Source organism: Eschrichtius robustus, chromosome 1 (assembly GCF_028021215.1).
Source record: "Eschrichtius robustus isolate mEscRob2 chromosome 1, mEscRob2.pri, whole genome shotgun sequence".
NCBI classification, from domain to species: domain Eukaryota; kingdom Metazoa; phylum Chordata; class Mammalia; order Artiodactyla; family Eschrichtiidae; genus Eschrichtius; species Eschrichtius robustus.
In genome coordinates, this window is record NC_090824.1 from 157,208,255 (window position 1) to 157,232,810 (window position 24,556).

Here is a 24,556-nt window from a genome sequence, read left to right on the forward strand (position 1 = left end):
GAAATACTTGGTTTTATTTATGTCAGCTTACTTTGTGCTTTTTGTCAGGCTTTTCCTGTTTCCTTTTATATCTTCTTTGCCTTAGATTTAATTAATTAGATTCTTTGCTCATTCCATTTTTTCTCCTTGCATTAGTTTGGAAGATCTATTTCCAATTTTTTTCCATTTAGAAAAAATATTCTTATTTTATTTAATTAGATTCTTTGCTCATTCCATTTTTCCCCTTGTACTAGTTTGAAAGATCTATTTCCAATTTTATCCTTTTAAAATTTTCAATCCATAATTAAGTCTAAATTAATATATTTATCCTCCTACTGATCAGTATAAGAAATTTAGAATATTTTAACATCAATATTTTTCTCCTAGCCTGGGTGCTATTATTGTCCAGATACTTGGTTTCACCTTGTTAGCATTTTAAATTCCAGCAATGTTTGTTTAGATATCCACATGTTAACTATTTTCTTTACATTTCCAACTTTGTATTATGAAAGTACTTAAAATGCAGAGTGGTTGAAAGTACAGCACAAAGAAAAAATAGTATATATACATTTTTTAATTAAATTTTTTTTTGCTGAACCATCTGAAAGTAAGACACATATATCATGACAGACTTTATTCTATATAACCACAGAATCATTAGTACACTGAAAAAAACTAACAATAATTCCATAATATCTAATATTTGGTACATATTCAAAATTTCTCAGTTGCTCCCAAAATATATTAATAACTTATATTTCACCTTAACTTTACTGCCTTATAATCAGGTTCACATTATATTTGGTTGTTAAATCTCTTTAGCTTCTTTTAACGTAAAACTATCCCTTTTCTTTTTTTAATGAATTGACATTTTAAAATCTAGTTGTCTTATAAAAATTCTCACTTTCTGGATTTGTCTGGTGTCTTTTTTCATAGCATTAGAGATGTTAAATGTAATCACATGATTAAGGTTCAGCGTCATTCTTGAAAGTTTTTTTGTTTTTGTTTTTTTTTTTTTGCAGTTACACAATAGGAAGGTATAATCCCGCCGCGCCCCACCCCTGCACTTTGAAAACGCTTTTAAAATGCTTGCTTGCTCCCTTTGTAGCTGTGGAGATGTCTGGTAAGTCTTTTGTGTGTGTGTCCTTTTAAGGATTCTGCTTTTAAGAACCTCCAGCTGACTTTAAGATCTTCTCTTTCTCTTTGGTGTTCTGCAATTTAACTATCTTGTATCTAGGTGTGGCGTTCTATTTATCTTGCATTGGGTTTCCTGAGCCTTACACTTTATATTTTTTCCATTTTAGGAAATCTAAACCATCATCCCTTTAAATATTGCCTCTCCTTCATTCTTTCTCTTACTGCCTTCTGAATTCTAGTCAGTTGTTTTTTGGGCCTTTTAACTCAGTCTTTTACACCTTGAATCTCATGTTCCCACCCTTAAATAGAAGCGTGCTGAAACGTTTAAGGGGGAAACGTCGTGACGTTTGCAGTTTACCTTCATATGCTTCAGCAAAAAAGTAGGTATATAAATTTACATATACACATACTAGTTTTTAGCTTTGTGCTTCTCTTCCAACCATTCTATATTTTAAATCTTTTCATGACAAAAAGTTGGAAATATAAAGAATGAGGGTGAAATAAGGATGTTTTCAAATTAAAACAAAGTTTTTGGAATATAATTCTTCATTAAAGAAATATCTAAAATATTGCACCTGATGTCTAAAAAGCAGTCCCCAAATGTACAGATCTACCTGTCAGTTCACAAATAGTTTCTTCATCTTACTGTGTGTGTTCATTAACTTTTCTACAGGGTTTTAAAAACTAAATTGTTATATATTTTATTCCCAGAAATTCTACTTTTTTCAAATCTGCTTATTAATTTTAATACTCTTTTACTCATTTCTTAATTCTCTTCTGCTTCTTCAAGTACATTTAACATACCTGATTACACCACTTCTGATAAGTATATACTTATCCTATGTCTGACAGTTCTGGTATCTGAAGTTTTTATAGATATGGTTTATCATTGTAGCTTTTTCTTTCTGCTTTCTCTTACTCAGGATGATTTTTTCATATGTTTGGTAATTCTTTTGTTCGGGAGCTTATACTTTGAGTGGATACTTTCTGTAATTTCTCTGAAACTTGGGTTGCATTTCTCCAGGGAAGATTTGTTTGTTTCTCTCAGGGACCTGGATTCACTCAGATGCAGGTCAACATTAAGTAGAACTTCTTTGCGAGGGTTTGAGCCCCAAATGAGTTGTGTGCCTTCTGTCTAGGGCTAGTTTATGATTATAGAAGCTCAGGAAAGGATGTTTTTAAATTTAAATTTTTTTTTTTTTTTACTTTGTAACTAGAACCTAGACTTAGGAAGGTAAGGATCCACGGAGGCCTTGATAGTGTTCTACTAAGAGTTGTGTTATACTGTGTCCTTGGATTCATGTTGTGTTCTTATAGGGTACACAATTAGAATTCTTTTGTGACTATTTCTTTTAATGCAATGCTGCTCTGGACTGAGACTTATGTATTGTTATTTAACATATGGATGTTAGCCCAGTTAATTGTGCCTTGTGTTTTGATCATTGCTGTACTTGCCTTTTCCCTCAACAAGGAAGCAAGCTTCTGAGGACTCAGAATGCATTTCACTCATGACTGTGTTTCCAGTGGTGTGCTGGTAAACTGGCTCCCTGAAAGTAAAAAGCCCAGATTTGTAGTGTTTGACAATTTCTGCAGGGTAAATACTCCAACCACAGCCAATTTCAAATGACCAATGGACTAACAACTGGATCAAAAATTTCCAGAAATTTTAAGTATCAGCTCTTGCCAGCTTACAGAGCTGGTTCCAGCATACCACTGCCACAGATCTGCATATGGCATGTAACACAGAGGATGCTCAACAGATACTTGTTAAATTAAAGTGCAAAATGAGTTTTTAGTACCTTGTGCAGCGGTAAGAATAGTCAGTAATTCCTCTCATTTTTCAGATTTTCAAAGTGGCTACTCAAGTAAAACTGCCTCTCTATACCTCCTGTCATTCTATTTTTCAAGTTCAGGCAATGAAACAACTAAATGCCTTTGTTCTTTAATGTTTTCTTTTAATTTCCTATAAGTCTGTAAGATAAAATGACTAGAATAGGAATGATAGCTTCGACATGATGTGGAAAACAAAGTCCGTCATAAGTAAGTTTCAATGTATTTAGTGCCTCTATAGGCAATAAAAAATGAAGAGTTGGCATCCAAAGGCAAATTTTCTGTGTTGCAAAAATGGAAGAAAAGAAAAACCCCAGGTCAGAGTGAATTCTTCACAGTGAGATAATTGGTTTTATGACTATAGCATGCACAGCATTCCTAACTCATTTAATTGGCCCAGTTAACTTGACTATTGAGTAAAAGGTATCCAGTAAATCCTTAAAAGCATGTAAGTTTAGAGAAGGCAGAACTGCTTCCAGCTTTAGTGATAAAAACAGGCTTCATGAAAGAAGTAACATTTGAGTTGAGCCTCAAAAGATGTGAAAATTTATCCATGCCAAGTTGGGAACAGTTTCAGGAACAGAGGAAACATCTAAAAAACCATAGCAACTGTCTGCATTTCCCTGAATTTACATGCATACCTGAGGACTGTAAATGCTATAACAATTTATACATTTTGTCTTAAATTTGAAGTATAGATAACTTCCTCTTGAAAAAGATGAGAAAAATTAAACTATGAAAGTCTCTACTTCTTTCCTTTTTTTCAGTTAATTTAGGTTTTACGTTCAAAGGGACCAAGAATTAATTGAACTGGGTCCCTCCACCAGCTGCCCTACCCACAAGTGGACCAATATAGCCCCAGGCCCAGGCCACGCCCACCAGCAGGCAACACCAATTCCAGACCCCCATGGCCCTGCTCACCAGCAGGTGGGCACCAGGACCAGGATCCTGCAGCCCCACAACCAGCCAACCTATGACCTGGCCCCTCCTTCCAGCAGGTGGGCACCAGGACAGGGACATCCTGAGTTGTGCAGCCAGCCACACCGGGACCTGACCCTGCCTACCAGTGACTGGCAGCCTCCTTACTAGTCAGGGCCTGGCAGTGAACTGGGCGAGGGTCCAGCCATGCCTACCAGCATCCCCACAATACTTGGCACCACCACAACAGAAGGGCCCATGCAGCCCACATAGAGGGCACCCCTAAAGCATATAGCTCTGTTGACCAGAGGGGAGCACACTGCTGGGCCCCATAGGATATCTCATATACAAGGCCACTTCTCCAAGACTGGGAAATGTCACTGACCTACCTAGTACATAGGGAAAAAAAGAGAATTCGGCAAAATGAGGCAACAGAGGAACCCCAGAAGAACAGTTAAGCGAGGCGGAGATAAGCAATCTACCCAGTAAAGAGTTTAGAGCAGTGATCATAGAAATGCTCAAAGAACTTGAGGTAACGATGAATGAACATTCTCTACATCTACGTCTTTACTCCTGTCCTGCCCCTAGGTACTTCAGAACCATTTTTTTTTTTTTTTTTAGATTCCATATATATGTGTTAGCATACGGTATTTTTTTTTCTCTCTCTGACTTACTTCACTCTGTATGACAGACTCTAGGTCCATCCACCTCACTACAAATAACTCAATTTCATTTCTTTTTATGGCTGAGTAATATTCCATTGTATATATGTACCCTACCAAATGTCCAATTGATGGCGAGTGGGAAGCAGCCTGCATAGCACAGGGAGATCAGCTCGGTGCTTTGTGACCACCTAGAGGGGTGGGAGGGAGATGCAAGAGGGAGGGGATATGGGGATATATGTATACGTATAGCTGATTTGCTTTGTTATACAGCAGCAACTAACACAACAATGTAAAGCAATTATACTCCAATAAAGATGTTAAAAAAAATTTTTAAATAAAAAAAATAATTAAAAAAAAAAAGAATGAATGGTCACAGTGATAAGTTTAGCAAAGAGTTAGAATATAAAAGAAGAACCAGAGCTGAAAGAATATAATAACTGAAGTGAAAAATGAACTAGAAGGAATCAACAGTAGATTAGATAACACAGAGGAATGAAAAGGTGTTCAACATTGCTAATCATCAGAGAAATCCAAGTCAAAGCCACAATGAGATATCACCTGACACCTGTCAGAAGTGTTACTATCAAAAACTTGTTATTAACAAATAATGTGTTGGCAAGATGTGGAGAAAAGGGACTGTTGATGGGAATGTAAATTGGTGCAGCCACTATGGAGAACATTATGGAGATTCCTCAAAAATTAAAACTAGGACTACCCTACAATCCAGCAATTCCACCCCTGCGTATTTATTCAAAGAAAATGAAAACACTAATTAAAAAGATATATGCAAAAAAAAAAAAAAAAAAGATATATGCACCCCTTTGTTCATTGCAGCATTATGTGCAAAAGCCAAGATTTGGAAGCAACCTAAGTGCCCATAGATGGATGAATGGAAAAAGATGTGATACATATATGTATATGTGTGTATGTTATGTGTGTGCATGTGTGTGTGTGTGTGTATATATACACCAATGAAATCTTGCCATTTCCAGCAACGTGGATGGACCTAGAGTATATAATGCTAAGTGAAATAAGTCAGGCAGAGAAAGACAAATACTGTATGATTTCACTTTTATGTGGAATCTAAAAAAATAAATAAACAAACACAATAAAAGAAAAAAAACAAAAAAACAAAGAGGTGGTTGCCAGAGGGGAGGTGGGTTGGACGATGACAGAAATAGGTGAAGGAGATTAAGAAGTACAGACTTCTGGTTACAAAATAAGTGAGTTATTTTTAGGAAATGTACAGTGAGGGATATTCAATAATTATGTAATATCTTTGTATGTGGCAAATGAAAACTAGACTTATTATGATCATTTTGAAATGTATAGAAACATCGAATAACTATATTATTGTGCACCAGGAACTAAATAGTGTTGTAGGTCAGTTAATTAATACTTCATTAATACTTCAATGGCGAACAAACAAATTCATAGAAAAAGATCAGATTTGTGGTTATGAGAGGTGGGGAGTGGGGAGAGGAGAAATTGGATGAAGGTGGTCAAAAGGTACAAACTTTCTGTTATAACATAAATAAGCACTAGGGATGTAATGTAAAATATGATTAATATAATTAACACTGCTGTATGTTATATATAAAAGTTAAGAGTAAATCCTTAGAGTTCTCTCTTTTTCTATTTCTTTTATTTTGTATCTATATGAGATGATGGATGTTCACTAAACCTATTGTGGCAATCATTTATGACGTATGTAAGTCAAATCATCATGCTGTACACCTTAAACTTATGCAATGCTGTATGTCAACTATATCTCAATAAAACTGGAAGAAAAAACACTTCAAAGGTTTTAGGGATGGGATTTGATAAGATTGATTCCAAAGTTTGCTTAGAACCATATGGAATTTATTATATGTTTTGTTGGGGGAGGTCATATTTGAAAGTTGAGCAAAGATTTGACAGATTCTGAGTTTTTCAGGATGTCTAAGTTTCAATGTCAAACATTTTGAAAGTTTGTTGTAACCGATAATGACCTGTCATCTCCATTGTCTGAAGCCAGAAAATTGGAACTTAAATTCCCCTTCCTCACCTGCCTCCAATCAATCACAAATTTTATTCATCATACCTCATTAATATTTCCCAAATCCATCCACTGTCCTTCATCCCCTTTACTACTGAGGCGAATCTACCACCTGTCTTTACACAGAAACCTGTCAATGTGTCTTTTTACTTCTAGCTTTGTTTTCCCTCTTTACCAGTTACGATTAGTTTTTGCTGCCTGTAATATAAAATACAAATCACAGCAACTTAAACAAAATAAAGGTGTATTTTTCTCTCAAACAAGGAGTTCTGCAGTTAAGCCAACTTCTAGGGCTGGTATGGCAGCTCCATAAACAACAGAACTGACTCCCTGTTTCTGCTTTGCCATTCTCAGCATATGGCTTCCATCCTCAAGGCTACCTTGTGATAGATGGACATTATTGTTACTGCTATTACATCCACATTCTAGGTAGCAGCAAGGAGGATGGCAAGGGCAAAATAGTTTGCCTTCTAAACAGTCCCCCTTTAAAAAGAACAGTGGAGAACCTGATGGGGAGTTATGGCAGAGGAATAAGAAGAACCAAGGGGACAGTGAAATGACCCATCAGAGTTGACTACTTTTAGCTCCATATTCCATAGTTTACATATAAATTTGATGGAAAACTTCAGAGTAAAGATGTGAAACATTTTTTGCATGGCCATCAGAAGATAAATCCATATCATGAATTATCCAAGTAGAGTTTGAGATTAGTGGTGAGTCGTGAGGGCTGCCTGGCAGTCCTTGACCTGAACAAGGCCTGTGGGCTGGTCTCTTCACCTGAACATACTTGTCATACATAAATGATAATTTTACTAATAATGTTAAATAAACCATTGAGATTTCTTATGGAGCATATTATAGAAGCAATACCATTTTTCCTATTAATTCTGGTAAATTATGCTATCATAGAGTCCGGTCTTTATTCAGGACTAAGGAGTTTGTGGAAGGTAGGTTCCTGCCACCCTCTGAAATCAGAGGCCTGTGTCCGGACCAAGGATAGAGAACAGTGAGTGTGGAGTGTCCCGCTGTGGACTGTGAAGGCATCACATCCTGCAGGACCTATTGTTAATAGGGGAAGCATTATGAGTTTCTTCCCTAGAGCCACTTAATATTTGAGTTTTAGGTAAATATTTCTACTAAAGAAGATAAAAGGAAAAGAAATGGCTCTAACCATTGAAAGGGTGGAAGTAGAATCATGTGGGATTTAAAAACCCACTAATATGACAGAAAGGCAGTGGAGCTGGGCATTCCTTGTTTCAGTGCCAAGCCCTGTGTCTGGCATAAAGTAAAAGTTCAAAACATACTTATTGACTGGAGAAATGAATGTTTTTTGTAGTACCAATTAGATGTTTTAATGAATGAATCACATAATCTTTCTCCTGCTGAAAGGTCCCTGACCCAGGAAGTTTGGGAGTCCTGTGTCATCTAACAAGACCCAACTATGCCTGATTTCATACCTTGTCTCTTTTTTTTGTATTATTGAGATATAGTTGGCATATAGCATTACATTCATTTCAGGTGTACACATAATGATTCAATATTTGTGTACATTGAGAAATTATAACCACAGTAAGTCTAGTTAATATCAATCACCATATAGTTGCAAATTATTTTCTAGTGATGAGGGCTTTTAAGATCTACTGTCTCAGCAACTTTCAAATATGCAGTATAGTATTATTCACTATAGTCACCATGATGTGCTTTATATCCCCATGAATTATTTATTTTATAACTGGACATTTGTACCTTTTGACTCCTTTAACTTTTTCACCCACCCTACATGCCACCCCTGGCAACCGCCAATCTGTTCTTTGAATCTATGAGCTTGGCTTTTTTGTTTCTTTACATTCCTTATATAAGTGAGGTCATATGGTATTTGTCTTTGACTGCTTTCACTTAGCATAATACCCTTGAGGTCTATCCATGTTGTCAGGATTTTCTTCTTTTTATGGCTAAATAATATTTCAGTCTAGATACACCACAACTTCTTTGTTTTATATCTTTGCATATTTTTATTATATAAGTTTCAGGTGTACAACATTATGATTTGACATCTGTATACACTACAAAATGATCCCGACCATAAGTCCAGCTATCATCCATCACTATACAGTTGATCCTGTTCACCCATTTTGCCTACCTCCAACCACCTGCCCCTCTGGTAACAATTACTAATCTGATCTTTGTATCTATGAGTTTGTTTGTTTTTTTTTTATTTTGTTTTTCAAGATTTCACATATGAGTGAAAGCGTATGGTATTTGTCTTTCTCCATCTGACTTATTTCACTTATCAAAATATCTCCAAAGTCCATCCATGTTGTTGCAAATGGCAGAATTTCATTATTTTTTTTTGGCTGAGTAGTATTTATTTATATATATCCATATATCTATATCTATTACACCTTTAACCACTCAGCCACCTCTGGACACTTAGGTTGTTTCTATATCTTGGTTATTGTAAACAATGCTGCAATGAACATAGGGTTCATATATCTTTTTGAATTAGTGTTTTAGTGTTTTTTGGATAAATACCCAGAAGTGGAATAACTGGGTCATATGGTAGTTCTACTGTTAATTTTTTGAGGAATCTCCATACTAAGAAAATATTTTATGATTTATATCTGAGAATGTTTTCCCTGTGTTCTCTTTAGGAATTTTATGGTGTCATGTCTTATATTTATGTCTTTGAATAATAGTGAGTTTATTTTTGTATATGGTATGAGGCAGTGTTCTACTTTCACTGATTTACATGTAACTGTCCAGCTTTCCCAACACCACTTGTTGAAGAGATTGTCTTTTTTCCATTGTATATTCTTGCTTCCTTTGCCAAAGATTAATTGGCCATAGGTGTGTGGGTTTATTTCTGGGCTTTCTATTCTGTTCCATTGATCTGTATGTGTGGGTTCTTGTGCTAATACCACACTGTTTTGATTACTATAGCTATGTTGTACTGTCTGAAATCTGGAAGGGTTATGCCTCCAGCTTTGTTCTTTTTCCTCAGGATTGCTTTGGCAGTTCTGGGTTGTTTGTGGTTCCATATAAATTTCAGGATTATTTTTCTGTTTCTGTGGGAAAATGTCATGGATATTTTGATAAGGATTGCATTAAATCCTTAGATTGCTTTGGATATTATGGCCATTTTAACAATATTATTCCTCCAATCCAAGAGCATGGAATATCTTTCCATTTCTTTGAGTCATCTTCTGTTTCTCTTATCAATGTTTATAGTCTTCAGCGTATAGGTCTTTCACCACCTTGGTTAAATTTATTCCTAGTTTTTTTTTTTTTGATGCACTTTTAAATGGGATTTTTTTTACTTACTCATTCTGATATTTCATTGTTAATGTAAAGAAATCAATAGGTTTCTGTATGTTAATCTTGTATCCTGCTATCTTTGTGAATTCATTTTATTCTAATAGTTTTTGTGTGGAGTCTTTAGGGTTTTCTACATAGAGTATCATGTCATCTGCATAAAATGATAATTTTACCTCTTCACTTCCAATTTGTATACATTTTATTTATTTTTCTTGTCTGATTGCTGTGGCTAGGATTTCTAATACTGTGTTGAACTGAAGTGGTGAGAGTGGGCATCCTTGTCTTGTTCCAGATTTTAGTGGAAAGGTTTTCAGCTTTTCACCACTGAGTATTATGTTGGCTATGGGTTTGTCATAAATGGCTTTTATTGTGTTGAGATATGTTCCCTCTATACTGACTTTGGTGAGAGTTTTTATCAAGAGTGGATGTTGAATTTTGTCAAATGCTTTTTCTGCATCTACTGAGATGATTATGTGACTTTTGTCTTTTCTTTTGTTAATGTGGTGTATCACATTGATTTATGTATGTTGAAACATCCTTATGACCCTGGAATGAATCTAATGTGATCATGGTGTATGATCCTTTTTATGTGTTGTTGGATCTCATTGGCTAATATTTTGTTGAGGATTTTTGCATCTATTTCATCAAAGATACTGGCCTATATCTTTGTCTGGTTTTGATATCAGGGTGATGGTGGTTTCATAGAATGATGTTGGGGGTGTTCCCTCCCCTCCATTCTTTTGGAAGAGTTTGAGAAGTATTGGTATAAGTTCTTCTTTGTTTGTTTGTTAGAACTCCCCAGTGAAGCTAACTGATCCTGGACTTTTATTTACAAGGAGTTTTTATATTATAGGTTCCATTTCACTTCTAGTGATCGGTCTGTTCAAACTATTTATTTCTTCTTTTTTTAAATTTAACTTTTATTTTATCTTAGAGTATATAGTCGATTTACAATGTTGAGTTAGTTTCAGGTGTACAGCAAAGAGATTCAGTTATACATATATCCATTCTGTTTCAGATTCTTTTCCCATACAAGTTATTACAGAATATTGAATAGAGTTTCCTGTGCAATACAGTAGGTCCTTGTTGGTTATCTGTCTTTTATATAGTAGTGTGTGTATGTTAATCCCAAGCTCCTAGGTTATCCCTCTCCCAACCTTTCCCCTTTGGTATCCATAAGTTTGTTTTTGAAGTCTGTGAGTCTGTTTTTGTTCTGTAAATAAGTTCATTTGTATCAATTTTTTTTGGATTCCACATATAAGCAATATCATATGATATTTGTCTTTCTCTGTCTGACTTATTTCACTTAGTAAGATAATCTCTAGGTCCATCCATGTTGCTGCAAATGGCATTATTTCATTCTTTTTTATGCTGAGTAATATTCCATTGTATATATGTACCTCATAATCCTTATCCATTCCTCTGTCAATGGACGTTTAGGTTGCTTCCATGTCTTGGCTATTGTACATAGTGCTGCAGTGATCATTGGGGGTGCATGTATCTTTTTGAATTATGGTTTTCTCTGGATATGTGCCCAGGAGTGGGATTGCTGGATTATATGGTAATTCTATTTTTAGTTTTTTAAGGAACCTCCATACTGTTCTCCATAATGGTTTTACCAATTTACATTCCCACCAACAGTGTCAGAGGGTTCCCTTTTCTCCACACCCTCTCCAGCATTTATTGTTTGTAGACTTTTTGATGATGGTCATTCTGACTGGTGTGAGGTGATACTTCATTGTAGCTTTGATTTTGCATTTCTCTGATAATTAACGATGTTGAGCATCTTTTCATGTGCTTCTTGCCATCTGTACGTCTTCTTTGGTTGTGATTGACTTATCTCATAGTGTTGTGGTTGGATAAGATGCTTGATATTATTTCAATTTTCTTAAATTTACTGAGGCTTGCTTTGTGGCCCAGCATGCGATCTATCCTGGAGGATGTTCCATGTGCACTTGAGAAGAATGTGTATTCTGCTGCTTTCAGATGGAATGTTCTATAAATATCAATTGAGTCCATCTGGTCTAATGTGTCATTTAAGACCTGTGTTTCCTTATTGATTTTCTGTCTGGATGATCAGTCCATTGAGGTAAGTGGGATGTTAAAGTCCCCCACTATTATTGTGTTACTATAGATTTCTCCTTTTATGGCTGTTAGTATTTGCCTTATATATTGAGGTGGTCCTATGTTGGGTACATATACATTTACCATTAATATATCTTCTTCTTGGATTGATCCCTTGATCATTATGTAGTGTTCTTCTTTGTCTCTTGTAACAGTCTTTATTTTAAAATTTGTTTTGTCTAATATGAGTATTGCTACTCTAGCTTTTTTTTTTTTGGATTTCCATTTGCATGGAATACATTTTTCCATCTCCTCACTATCAATGTGTATGTGTCCCTAGATCTGAAGTGGTCTCTTGTAGACAGCATGTATACAGGTCTTGTTTTTGTATCCATTTAGCCAGTATGTGTCTTTTGGTTGGATCATTTAATCCATTTACATTTAAGGTAATTATTGATGTGTATGTTCTTATTGCCATCTTGTTCACTGTTTTGAATTTGTTTTTGTGTGCCTTTTTTCCTTCCCTTCCTCTTTTGTTCTCTTCTCTTGTGATTTGATGACTATCTTTGTGTTGTGTTTGGATTGCTTTATCCTTTTTTGTGTGTTTCTTTTGTAGATTTTTGGTTTGCGGTTACCAGGTTTTGATAGACAGTCTAAATATATACAAGATTATTTTAAGTTGCTGGTCTCTTAACTTCAAATGCATTTCCAATATCCTACATTTGTACTCTCCTCACAATTGCTGGTTTTGATATATTTGTGTGTGGATGATTTCCTACCTTTACTGTATATTTGCCTTTACCAGTTAGCTTTTCTATTCATAATTTTTTTGTTTCTAGCGTGGCCTTTTCTTTTCTGCCTAGAGATGTTCCTTTAGCATTTGTTGCAAAGCTGGTCTGTGGTGCTGAATTCTTTTAGCTTTTGCTTGTCTATAAAGCTTTGGATTTCTCCACTAAATCTGAATGAGAGCCTTGCTGGGTTGAGTATTCTTGGTTGTAGGTATTTCCCTTTCATCACTTTAAATATATTGTGCCACTCTCTTCTGGCCTGAAGAATTTCTGCTGAAAAAAATCAGCTGATAATCTTATGGTGATTCCCTTGTATGTTATTTGTTACTTTTTTCTTATTGATTTTAATATTTTCTCTTTGTCGTTAAGTTTTTCAATTTGATTAATATGTGTTTCAGTGTGTTCCCCCTTGGGTGTATCCTGTATGGGACTATCTGAGCTTCCTGGACTTAGGTGACTGTTTTCCTTTCCCATGTTTGGGAAGTTTTCAGCTCTATTATCTCTTCAAATATTTTCTCAGGCCCCTTCTCTCTCTTTTCTTCTTTTGGGACCCCTAGAATGCAAATGTTGTTGTGTTTAATGTTGTCCCAGAGGTCTCTTAGGCTGTCCTCATTTCTTTCCATTTTTTATTCTTTATTCTGCTTCATGGCAGCGATTTCCACCAATTTGTCTTCTCGCTCACTTATTCATTCTTCTGCCTCATTTTCTGCCATTGGTTGCTTCTAGTGTATTTTTCATTTCAGTTTTTGTATTATTCATCTGTTTGTTCTTTAAATATTCTAGCTCTTTGTTAAACATTTCTTGTATCTTCTAGGTCTGTGCTTTTGTTCTTTTTCCAAAATCTTGGATCATCTTTACTATCATTACTCTGAATTCTTTTTCAGGTAGATTGCCTATCTTCACTTTACTTGTTCTTCTGGGGTTTTATCTTGTTCCTCCATCTTGAACATAGTCCTCTGCCATCTCATTTTGTCTAATTTTCTATGTTTGTGGTCTCTGTTCCTCAGGCTGCAGGATTGTAATTCTTCTTGGTTCTGGTATCTGCCTCCTGGTGGTTGAGATTGGTCCATTGGCTTCTGCAGGATTGCTGGTGGGAGGGACTGGTGCCTGCCCACTGGTGGGTGGATATGAGCCTTGTCCTTCTGGTGAGCATGGCCATGTCAAAGGGTGTCTTCATAGGTGGCTGTTGGCTGAGGACGAATTTAGCAGCCTGTCTGCTGCTGGTTGGGGCTGTGTTCCCACCCTGTTGGTTGTTTGGCCTAAGGCATCCCAGCACTGGAGGCCTGTAGGCTGTTGGGTGGGGCCAGGTTTCAGTGCCAAAATGGCAACCTCTGGGAGAGCTCACACTTATGGGTATTCTTTGGGGTGTCCACCATTGTCCTTGCCCCCACAGGAGACCTTCCAAGACCCACAGGTAGGTCTGGGCCCAACTCCTATGGAATAACTGCTTTGCCCTGGGTCCCAGTACACATGAAAACTTGTTTGCTGCCTCCAAGAGTGGAGTCTCTGTTTCCCCCAGTCCTGTGGAGCTTCTGCACTCAAGCCCCACTGGCCTTCAAAGCCAAATGCTCTGGGGGCTCCTCCTCCCAATGCCAGACCCCCATGCTGTGGAGCCTGACATGGGTCTCAGAACTCTCACTCCTATGGGAGAACCTCTACAGCATAATTATTTTCTAGTTTGTGGGTTGCCCACCTGGTGGGTATGAGATTTGTTTATATTTTGACAGCACCCCTCCTACCACCTCATTGTGGCTTCTTCTTTGTCTTTGGGTGTAGAATATCTTTTTTCAGTAGGTTGGAGTCTTTTTTGTTGATGGTTGCTCAGCAGTTAGTTGCAATTCTGGTGTTTTCATGCTAGAAGGTGAGCTCAAGTCATTCTACTCCACCGTCTTGTCTCCAGCTTCCATCTGTTTCTTCTTGATTCAGTTTTGGTGGGCTATATGTTTCTAGAAACTTGTCTATGTCTTCTAGGTTGTCCAATTTTAATTGTTCATAGTATTCTCTCATTTTGTTTTGTATTTCCGCAGTATTGGTTATTTCTCCTCTTTCATTTCTTACTTTGTTTATTTGGGTCATCTCACTTTCCTTTTTGGTGAGCCTGGCTAGAGGTTTGTTGATTTTGTTTATCATTTTGAAAAACCACCTCTTGGTTTATTGATCTTTTCTATTGTTTTTTTAATTTATATTTTATTTATTTCCTCTCTGATCTTCATTATTTCCTTCCTTCTGCTGATTTTAGGATTTGTTTGTTCTTTTTCTAATTCTTCTAGGTGGCAGGTTAGTTGTTATTTGAGATTTTTCTTGTTTCTTGAGGAAAGCTTTTATTGCTCTGAACTTCCCTCTTAGAACTGCTTTAGCTGCATCCCATAGATTTTATAAGGTTGTGTTTTCATTGTCGTTTGTCTTGAGGTATTTTCTAATTTCCTCTTTGATTTCATCATTGACCCATTTTTGGCGGGGAGGCAGTGTTTTAGTAGCATGTTGTTTAGTCTCCACATGATCATATTTGTCCCATTTTATTTTTCTGTGGTTGATTCTAGTTTCATGCCATTGTGATCAGGAAAGACGCTTAAAATAATTTATCTTCTCTTGAATTTGCTGAGGCTTGTTTTGTGTCCTAGTATGTGGTGTATTCTAGAGAATGTTCCATGCACACTAGAAAAGAATGTGTATTCTGTTTGTTCGTCTGTTTTGTTTTTTTGGATGTAGTGTCCTATGCAGATATCAATGAAGTACCCAACTGTTCTGTTGCATCATTTAAGATTTCTGTTACCTTAATGATTTTCTTTCAGGAAGATCTGTCTGTTGATGTCAGAGTGGCATTAAAATCTCCGACTACAATTGTATTCCTGTCAATTTCTCCCTTTATGTCTGTTAGTATTTGTTTTATATATTTAGGTGTTCCTATATTGAGTGCATATATGTTAACAAGTGCAATAGTCTTTTCTTATATTGATCCCTTTATCATTACATAGTGTCCTTCTTTGTCTTTCTTTATGGACTTTGTTTTAAAATCTATTTTGTCTGATGTAAGTATTGCTACCCTGACTTTCTTATTGTTTCCATTTGCATAAAATACCTTTTTCCATCCCCTCACTTTCAATCTATGTGTGTCTTTCACCCTAAAGTGAGTCTCTTGTAGGCAGCATATTGTAGGTTCTTGTTTTTTTTCTTTTTTTAAATCCAATCTGCCACTCTATGTCTTTTGATCAAAGCATTTAGTCCATTAACATTTAAACTAATTATTGATAAGTATGTATTTATTACCATTTTAACCCTTGTTTTCCAGTTGATTTTGTAGTTCTTCTTTATTCCTTTCTGTTGCTTTTTGTTTTCCTTTTGTGGTTTGATGGTTTTCTGTTGTATTATGCTTGAGTTCCTTTCTTTTTGGTTTCTGTAAATATATTGTACATTTTTGATTTTTGGTTTCACTGGTTCTCAAGTATGTTAACCCATAACTATACCTACTTGCTCTAGACTGACAGTCATATGAGTTCAAACACATTCTAAAAGATCTACATTTTTTTACTCCCCTCCATCACATTCTGTGATTTTGATGTCCTATTTTACATTTTTGTGTTTATTCTTTATTCTATTCATAGTAGTTATAATTCCTTTTACAAAAATTTTTAGTTGTTTTTAATCTATGTACTGGCTTATTTATGTGATCTTCAGTCCTTTTATATATTTAACTTTCCTGTTGTGATTTTCCTTTTTTTTTTTTAATAGACTTGCTTCTTTTCTATAGAGAAGATGTTACAATATTTCTTTTAAGTTAGGTTTAGTATTGCTGATTCTTTTAGTTTTTGCTTGTCTAATAAATTCTTTTTCTTTCTATTCTAAGTGATAATCTTGCTGAGTAGCGTGTCCTAGGTTGCAGGCTTTTCCCTCTCAGGACTTTGAATATGTCATTCCACTCCCTTCTGTCCTGCACAGTTTCTGTGGAGAAATCACCTGATAGTCTTATGGGGCTTCCCTTATAACAGTCTTGCTGCCTTTAGAATCCTCTCTTTAACTTTTGCCATTTTAATTATAATATGTCTTGGTGTGAGTCTGTTTGGCTTCATCTTGTTTGGGGACCCTCGCTGCTTCCTTTACCTGGATATCTATTTCCTTCTTTCAATTTGGGAAGTTTTCAGGCTTGATTTCTTCAAATACATTTTTGATCCCCTTCTCTCTCTCTTCTCCTTCTGGAACCCCTATTATGCATAGGTTGTCATGCTTTATATTATCCCATAGATTTCACATGTTGCTTTCATTTTTTTATTTGTCTTTCTGTCTGCTGTTCTGATTGGGTGATTTCTATTATTCCATCTTCCAGATCACTTATTCATTCTTCTGCCTCATTTAGCCTGCTATTCATTGCTTTTAGATTGTTTTTTTATCTTGGCAATTGAGTTGTCTAATTTTGATTGATTCCTCTTTATGGTTTCTAGTTCCTTGTTACAGTGATCTGCATTTCTATCGAAAATCTTTCTTAATCCCTTTGGCATTTTTATTACTCCTTTTTGAACTTGGGGTTTAGTAGATTGGAGAGGTCTGTTTCATTGTTTGTTCTTTCAGGGGATTTCTCTCAGGTCAGGGTGTGCTGCTGGCTGAGCTTCATGTTTGGATGGTAGCTGGCTGGGCTCTACATTCAAGTGAGGCAACTGGGTGATCTCCCTGGTTTGGCAGTGCTGCTGGATGTGTTCTGTGGTCAGGTGAGGCCACTAGCTGGGCCCCACCTCTATTTAGGTTGGGTCTCAGGTTGTGTCCCCTGGCAGGGCAGTGCCATGGGTTGGATTCCCCAATTTGTCAGGGTCACAGGTCATTCTCTGCAATTGCTCCTGTTTGAGTGGGGCCTCAGGCTATCCTTCCTGACTGGATGGTGTCACTCCACATTGAGGTGGAACTGCAGGCTGGGCTTTGCAATCAGGTAGCCCATTAGCTGTGGTCCACTATTGCAAAAGGTTGCTGGTTGGGCTCTGTCATCTGACCAGGTCTTCAGCTGACTCCACAGATTGGTGAGGCCGAGTATTGTGCTCTGTGGTCATGTGAAATTGCTGTCTAGGCTTTCTGGTCAGATGGGGCCCCAGGCTATATTCCACAATTGGGCAGGATCACATGCTGGGATCTCTGACTGGGCCAAGCCATAGCTATGTTCAGTAATTGGGTAAGGTCATGTGCTGTGCTCCATGGCTAGGCAGTGCCATAGGCTTTGCTCTGAGGGTGCTCAGGGCCACTGTTCAGTCTCCTTGGTTTTGTGGTGCCAGAGGCTATGCTCAACACTTTGACAGGGCTGCTGGCTTTGCTACCTGCCTGGACCAGCTGTAGGATGAGCTCCTCTGTGGCCATGTTTTCCAAAAGGATGGGACTGGATGAGAGTAACTGGGCAGGGCCAATAATTTGCTCCCCTTCCCAGTTGGGGCCATAAAATGGGCTCCATGGCTAGTACACATCATTGGCTGGGGATCCAAATCAGGCAGAATTTCCAACTGAGCTACCTGGCACAACGTGGCCACTAGCTTGGCTTTGCAGATGGACAGAACTGCTGGATGGGATCTCTTCTCAGCTACCACTGCAAGCAGGAACGTGGTCTGCCAAGATCTGAGTCCTGGTTGCTGTTAGCTCCACTCCCCTTCTCTGCATCTAACTGATTGCCAGTGGTTGAGCTCTGCTGGTTCCCCCAGCAATATTCATCATATGGGACCTGAGTAGAACTCCCAGAAAGTGTCCCTTAATGCTAGGGAAGCTGTATGTCCACTTAGGTTATCTTTTTCCCACTGAAGAAACTTTAGGCCCAGCATGGCTTTCTCTGTGCAGCTGTGTGCTTACTTGGGGGAAGGGCAATGCAGTCAAAGTTAAACTGCTCCTTTTACCTTCCTAATGTGGTCCTTCTCAGTCTCTGTTGTCCAGAGGGGTGCTTCAGCCTCATCTCCACGTTTCAAGATTTTCACAATGGTATCTTGTCTATGGACAGTGGCTGGTTGGTCTTCTTGTGGGGGGAACTGAAATCAGGATTGATCTATGTTGCCATCTTGATGATGTCACTCCTCGGAATTTTAAAAATTATGATAACTTCTCTTCCATTTGCTCTGTTCTTTTCTTTTTGGATTGTAAAGTCTTTTATTTGTTTACCAGTCATCTCAATCACTTTATCCTTTGCCTCTAAATATTGCCATAGCTTCTCAAACTGGACTTCTAAATCATTTGATTTTTTTTGTAATATCTACTTAATTCTTATTTCTTCTTACATCCATGACATCTATTTCTGTCCCTATCCCAAGCCCTTTGACTCTTCAGTTTTTCATTGGAAAGCAATCTAACGGTTGAATGGTTGAAGCATATAAAAGTGCCAGTTTTGCAGCTCAAAAATGATCAAATATCAGCAGTTTCTTGCAGTTCAATCTAATGTCTTGATTTCAGATTTTACTCTTTCCACAGATGTAATGCCCTCTTAAACTATTTTGGAAGAGTTATCTAGAGATGTGTACAAGTTTTCACATTTCCTAGAAGAGCCTTTTCATAGTGTGATATTTGCCTGATTCCTCAGGAGACCCTTCTGGAATACTGAGTTTATTGGGGTCTGGTTATTTGTCTTTTCTCATTATTTAAGAGGTAGGTCTTTTTCTTTTCAGTGTTATAATTTATGATGGCTTTTTCCCTAAGATTGTATGGGCTCCTGTTTAAATTTTTAAATCTCTGGCAAAGAGAAACAGGGAAAACTTTCATTTTCTCTAGTTTTTTGTTTGCTTTGTTTTTGCTACACCAGGGGTTTTGAGGGGAGAGATGAAACTGCTACATGTGTTCCAGCTTTGCTGAGCACTTTCTTCCCCTCACCTCCTTGAGCCCCGGTGGATGTTAGTCCCTAGAAGACTCAGTTCTTTGCAAGGTTGATCTTTTCCTTTTGCTGCCTGATGACTGACCCTTCCTCTCCTTTGACCACTGCCTTGGGAACATAGGAGTGCTTCTGTCTGTCCAGAGCTGTACTTTCAAAGGGAATTATGAAGGAATCCTGAAGAAATGATTGTTAACCTAGGGGACATGACTCCCTCCTCATTTATATTTACTTTGGCTCCTTCCTACAAGGGCAGGTAAACTCTCAAAATTCTCTGAGGAGAGGCTCAGGTCTTTCAGAGTTACTGTTAACAGAGAATCAATGAGACAAACAGAATTTCTCCTGCTAATATTGCTTGTCCACTCATTGCGTATCTTTAGAATCATTATGATGATAAAAGACTTTGCAAATAAGACTTAGAAGGGAGGAAAAAAAAGAAGGCAAAAGGAACCAACACACTCATCTTATCCCATTAAGTTAGCTTGGGTATTGAGTCACATCTTTATCTGGCCATCCTCAGCCCTCCCTTATTTGGAGCCCTAAGCAGAGGTAGTGGTGGGAGCTGAGGTGAACAGCTGCTTTATGTGCAGGGCTCCAGCGAAGTTCTCAAATTTCTCCCAAGTATATCCCAGGTTGCCCTCTCATCCAGTCTCTGCTGGTAGGATTTAGGCATATCAGTGTCTGGCCAGAGCTTTAGTAGGAAGTAAGAAAAATGAAGGATGTGGTCAGAGAATGTCCACTTAGTCTACATCAAGTAAATCTCGAGGACAGATGCTGTGGCCAGAGCCACATGAAATCCTTTTTCTGGGTCCTGCCGATGGTACTCCCCCACCCCCACCACCAAAACTGAGTTTAGTTGTGGAATCATGTTCTGGGCATCATAGATGAGCATTTCTTTTTTAAAAAGTCTCATTTGCTTTGTGATAATTTTATGTGCCAAACTTGACTGGTCCAGATGTTTGCTCAACTATTATTCTGGGTGTTTCTGGGAAGGTGTTTCTGGATGATATTAACATAAATTTGTAGACTTAGTAAAGGGGGTTGCCCTCCCTAATGTGGGTGGGCCTCATTCAATCCATTGAAGGCCTGGAGAGAACAAAAAGGCTGACCCTCTCCCAAATACGAGAGAATTCCCCCTGTCTGACTGCCTTCAGATCTGAACATAGTCTTTTTCCTGCCTTAGGACTGGAGTTGAAACTTTGGCTTTTCCTGGGTCTTGAGCCTGTCAGACTTCCAACTGGAACTACACCATTGGCTCTCCTGGGTCCCCAGGTTGACTCACACTGTAGATCTTGTAACTTGTCAGTCTCCATAATTGAGTCAATTCCTCATAATCTCTCTTTCTCTCCCTCTTTTCTTCTCTGTCTTCCCCTCTCCTTTACCCTCTCCCTCTCCCTCTTTCCCTCCCCCCTTCCCTCTCTCCCTCCCTGCCCCTGCACTGTCTGTCTGTCTACCTACCTACCTATCTACCTATCTGTCTATCTCCAGTTTGTTCTGTTTCTCTGAAGACCCCTAACACATGCCTCATATTATACGGAAGTCCCTCCAGGTTTCTTGTTCTCTAATGTTTTTCCTTTCTTATTTTTAATGCTATTATAAATCTTTTTCTTATTTTTATATTTCCTTGGTCATTCTAATGAGTTTCTAGGAGGGAGGTGAGATAACTACATGAGCTCAACTCTCCATTTTGAAACCCGAAGTCTACCAAAGTTTACAAAGCAGTGAAGAAATTTCCTTGTCTTTATCCCTATGTGTTTCTTGTCCTTTTTCATGCCACCACACCTCCCTTCAACCTGCTCATCCTTTCCTCCTAAATCATGGCACATTTTCCCTCCGTTCTCTTTCCTCCCAGTCCGTACTCTGGGCATCTAAAAAAAATACCTCCATTTCTGTGCTTTTTGGTAGTTAAATGCCAGCCATATGTCTCCTCAAAGGCTGTCATTTTCGTTTTTATTTCACTCACTGACCCTGTAAATGACATTTGATGCACAAGAGCTGGAACAGTCATTAGCTTACTTTTTTTTTTCTTTTTTTAGGAAAAAAATCTCTCACAGCTCTAAATCATACCTAAAAGTTTTTTTTTTTTTTTTTTTAAAGGCACCCAGCAGTAAGTCCGCTCAATGTCCATACTTGGCCCTGGTGGGGATTGATTGCACAGGAAAGCAGAGGAACATTAGGTAATGTGACTATAAGCAGGGTTAGGTGAATGACTGAATGTAGCTGCAACCCTAAGGAAGGCCCCTAGGAGCAATATTTTTTTTTTCTGGTTCCAATAAAGTTAATCTTAATCCTTCCTCTGAAATTTCAAAAATCAAGCTTCTATATCTTTGCTGTTTATTCAGTTTAAGCAGCATCCTTGGTGGAATCCAACATAAGGGAATGTCTAGTTGAAGCCACATGTCTGCTGGAGTGAGTTGGGTTGCATCTTAGCATAAGAGTATTGCTAACTGAATACAGTAGGAAAGTTTTCCCCCAGCCTGGAGCCAGATATAAATACTTAGGTAAATGCTCATATTGCATGATGCAAAAGAGTGATGACAATATGATTAGATAACCCTATTTCATGTTAGGACCCATCTGGGTTACTTCGACTTGCACATTCTGTCAGGACTTAATAACATCTGCAAGTTAAAGTATCCTGAATGGACTCCCAAATGGAAGAGGGCCATCCTATCCCCTCTGTTCATATTTAGGCTGTACTAACAAGCCCCATTCGATTTCTAAATTATCCTTGAACATGTCTCCTACCCCTCTGGAGACCCAGAAGGCCCATAGAGCTCATGAGGTCCTAGGGAATTGCTCAGAACAGTGTTTACATGACAACCAAACTATTGTCAAGGTGCATGGTGACCCCACACTGATGACCCAAGGTGTATGTAATGACAAGTTTTATTGAGAAGAACTTAAGAGCAGGAAAGTATAAAGCACACAATATCCCCTCAGTTGCAATATTATACCTTAGAGAGGTGTGCTTAGGCAGCAGAGCTGGATGTGCACTCAAATTGAAGAAAGTCTCCCTACCACCACTTTACATATTTACAGGCTAAATTAAGATGGGGTAGGGAATACCTAGTATTCTATGATACAAAGGGGATTCCTGGCCCAGAAAGTAGCCTTATTACTCAGGTGTTCAGCGAGGGACTTTGAATACCAATGATAAAATTTGCTGTCTTTTTTATGACCTGACTCAGACCAGCTGAACCAACTCACTCCCTATCCATTGGAAAGGGCCATTGCACCCTGTGGCCATCAGAAAGCAAAGGTTTGTCTTTACTCAGTGTCTCCTGACCTTTGGGATTCATTAAATATATGCTTCACTATCAGGAAAATAGTAAGACATTAAATAGAGCCTTCAAAGCTTGCTGACAATGTCAGGGGAGTCACTATATGATGAGAGAGGTCTCAAAACGTACTATAAAGCACATCACAGGGATCTGAAGAGCTCTTCTGAGCCAACCCAGCCTGAAGCCCAGGCTAAGCCAAAGGGAGAAAACCCTAAGGTGCAGACTGAGAAAGATCCTGGATCTTTTTACTCACTGATCCTGAGGTTGAGGGCAAGAGATGTTTTCCATCATGTATACTTCTCCCAGGGCTATGTGCTTATCCACATGACCTGGAAAAGGGAGTCAAGGCTGCTCTGTTCAGGACTGAGATTCTGGTTGGCTCTGGGCAATGTGATTTAGGGTAGCCAATAGGTTTCTGATCACATCTTGGCCTTAGAAGTGCCAATCTCAGCCTGGAATGTTCACATAAACTGATCAAAGTCTCTTCCCTTGACTTTATGAAGGAGGCCCTAGTACCAGTCCCACAGAACTTAATGAGAGGTATCTGAAAGGGTTCTGAGTCACTATGAAGACTACAGAGCGAGAGAGGTGATATATCTAGGAAGAAGGCAGCGGACAGCTGGCTGTCCACATAGAAAAACAAGTCCTGATATTGGATACAAAAAGGGTATCATTTATGGATTCAGGGTACATCCATATCCAGTTGGCAATGACAGTTGTCCATGGGAGAAGATGATTTGTGTGCTTTTAGGGCATGGTGATAGGGTGGGTTAGACCTGGTTGTAGTGCTTGGGTGGAGAAAAGCACCACCAGGCCATTAGAGGTCGTTTCCAAGATGACTGGGGAGTGAGATGGCAAAATGAGAGCATCACTGCACACATGATAGGATGAAGAGAGCTGAATTGAAGAGCATGGCTAACTGGAAGAGCACTAAAGAGGGCAGAGCTAACAGGACCTCTGGATTCTGTCAGCCATGACTGATTTCCACAATATTCTCTGGGAATAGGATGCCTGTAAATTTATCTAAAACTCGATCAGATTGGGAATGACAAATTCAGCACCAGAATAAGTTTTCACTGTAACCTGCTGCTTAGGACAATTAATGTAAGACTATTCAGGAATCTCTATCTATATCTCTTCCCTCATCTCTCTTCCCTGTTGCCTCTGTGTATACCTTTGACTTTCATAGGTCTGCCAGTCTGCTTAAATATCTTACATTATTTTGCAACTTGGCACCTGTTCAATTTCTGGGTTTTTTTCAGTCCCTCTATTCATGAGTCATAGTAATATATCTTTGTGGATGACCCCTAATACTTCCTGATATTTACTCCTTTGTGTAGTTCCCTCCTACGTTGAATCCTTTGCCTCTTTTAAAACAAAATTCAATGGAAGCAATAGTATAAGCCTTCAATGCTAGGTAATAAAGTCATTGTGGCTTCCACCTGACTCCCTCTTAGATTTCTTACTCTGGGGGAAGCCAGAGCATTCAAGCATTCCTGTGAAGAAGACCACATAAAAAAGGACTGAGGCAAGTAATCATCATCCAACCCCAAGTTTCTGACCAGATGAGTAAGCTACCTTAGAATTGGATTCTCCAGATTAGTTAAGCCTTCAGATGACTACATCCATAGACAATATTTGACTGAAGTCTTACAAGAAACCTCGAGCCAGAACCATCCAGATGCTCCTTTATTCCTGACTCCTAGAAATAGTGAGAAATA